We start from the raw sequence: 2763 nt of genomic DNA, 5'->3' as shown, positions 1-2763 counted from the left end.
AACCTAGCATTTGAATACTACTTTATACAAGCATCCTAAGGCCATGTATTTGTATATCTTAACATGTCATAGCATGTAGTGGGAGATCACGCTCAATCGCCAAGACCCATGGACCGCTTATTGTTCAAGCATTTCATGCGAGTTCTAATGGCTATCTCTCACCTAGCTGATGCGCTTCCAATCCTGCGGGTGTAGTGAGCTTACCTTGATGCCCAAATGAGTGGACTCCTCCCTCAAGCACTCTGGTAGATCCACAATCCTAGATGGAAGCTCAAGCAACCTCAGGTCTCCTCCTACAAGCTCCATCCTCCATAGCCGCATGCGAGAAAAGAAAAGAGAAGAGAAGAGAAGACAAGGAGAGAGGAGAAGATGGAGAGCTTCTCCTCCCGGGTGCGTCACCCTCACACACTCACTCCCTCACACTCTCACACTCACTTTTTGACACAAGCACACAAGCAAGAAGGGGAGAAGAGAAGAGAAGAAGAAGATGTCACTTTGGCCACACATAAAGAATGAGCTTCTCATTCACTTTTTGAGTCTATATACAAGCTCTGAATCCCTCGAGCACCCATCCCCTTTTTTACATGTCCAGGTATCTTACCAAGGTCCTCTTTCCTTATTCCCTTCTAGTTGCCTTATCCCTTCACCTGTGCTCATCTAGATTTTACAATTTGCATAGAAGAGAGCCTGGTGCTCTTTTACAAAATTTTGGTGACGCCTTGGCATTTTAAAATGCGCCTTTACCTTCAATTTGACCTTTGCACTTTTGGCCTTTCCTCTCTTATTCGTTTATTGGGTTGCCTTTTTTTGCATTATTCCATATTTTGAATTTTCTTTTTTCCATCTTGCATCGGGGTTAACATTACCCTCTCCTAGTCAAGTGCTAGTCCCATAGCACTTACGGGTTTTTGTTGATGAGGGCTTGATGATTTGAAGGGTCGTTGTGTGAGTTCATGATGGGGCCTTGTGGGAATTGATGGCAGGGCCTCCGATATTGCTGGTTGGGAGCTTTCAAATGTATCTACAAAGAGAAGAAAAGTGCTTTGCATAGGGGATGTGTCCACCTTACTGTGCAGTGCATTGTGCTCGTGCCAATGGAACTAGGAGCTGGGTCGAGAACCACATGGAGGCATGGTATTGTCCCACACTTCAGGACCCAGTTTGTGTGGGAGGAAGGTGCAATGGGTGTAGCTTAGGGAGACAGGTCTAACCATAAGCGAGGTTGACCTCCCTAGGTACGTTCTACCCTTGATGTTCCCTAAGCGTGAAGTGGAGAATCAAAATGGGCAAGGGGGTTAGGGATGGAGCTGGCCGACCAAAGCTACCAAACTCACCTAACTTGAGGACCCCTAGGTGTAGGGACTGTGATAGTCATGAGTTTCTTGTTTTTTCTTGTGATTTGCTTCTCTGTTCTCTTGTTCTTGTCCTTTCATTTTTCTCTTTTCTCTCTCTTTTTCCATCTTTCTTATTCTTTTTTCTCTCTTTTAAAAAAATTTATATATTGTAACAAGGAGCTAATCTTTGTTGTTGTGGTCATGAGAGGGAGAAGTAGGGGGTTTAAGGGACTTACTAAGAAAGCTTTTCCCTTGCATATAGTTGAGAGTGGAAAAAGACTAACTGATTTTTGTTGTTTTTGAGGTCTGAATGATTGATTTTTAATGGATTTAGAGTGATATATGCTTGTTAATGAAAGTGTTTGAGAGTGTTTTGGATGATATTGATTATGTTTTGGAAGCTCATGATGATTTTTAGTGGAGATATGAAGCTCTGTGATGTTTTGATAGGTTTTGTTGAGGTTCTGATTGGTTATGTATACCTTCTGTATAGCTTCTGTTTTGTTCGGATTTTCTTCTGTGTGAAGCATGGATTGATGATTGATGAAGATTGAAATCTTTTGGAAGCTTATTGAATATTTTTTGATAGTTTGGAATGGTTTTAGTATGAATTATGAGGATTTGATATTCTCTGATGACCTTCTGTAACCCTCTTTAAACCTTCTGTAGAGCCTTTGTATCAATTCAGTTCCTGTTTTGTAGATCTTTTGTAAGTATTCTCTAGAATGTATGTGTGGCTTTGGGAAAATTTTCTAACTTTTGGAAAGGATGAATCTAAGTTCAAAAGAGCTAAAACAAATGGAAGAAGCAGCTGCTGAAGACTGAAGTGATAGTGACAGTAGTGAGCCATGAAGAGACATTGTAGTGGCTCTGGTGCCTCTTCGCATCAGACATACCTCTTGGGAGGTGCATCCACGACCTAAGAGGGATTATTGAGAGTCATTATTGAGTATTGTAGTGAGAAAATGATGTACTATTGAGAGAGAGAGAGAGAGAGAGAGAGAGAGAGAGAGAGAGAGAGAGAGAGAGAGAGAGAGAGAGAGAGAGAGAGAGAGAGATAGTCAATTCTATCAAAACAGTGTATTTATGTATGAGAGATTGACAGAGAAAACTATGAAGACATTGAAGATGAATGCTATGTGATTGATTTCCATTCAAAAATGGTGTATTCTTTTGTGTTTCTTGTTCTATTGATGGATTCTATGAAGATGTTGAAGATTATGGTTGATTCTATTAAATCCGTGGGAGATATTTATTATGATGTTGCATGAAGATTTGATGTTTTCTTTGTTTTGGTCATCAATAGAATGTAATAAAATCTTGTTGATGTTACAAGATAGATTTTCTTGCAGTAGAATCTCATTTTCCTTGGTGTTCCTCTTGGGGCTCCATGTTTTTGGTGCGCAGCCGGGGAACCTTGCCATCAGCA

Source organism: Lygodium microphyllum, unplaced genomic scaffold (assembly GCF_053477565.2).
Source record: "Lygodium microphyllum isolate KBCC unplaced genomic scaffold, Lygodium_microphyllum_v1.1.10 scaffold_55, whole genome shotgun sequence".
NCBI lineage: Eukaryota > Viridiplantae > Streptophyta > Polypodiopsida > Schizaeales > Lygodiaceae > Lygodium > Lygodium microphyllum.
This window is presented reverse-complemented; position numbering follows the sequence as displayed.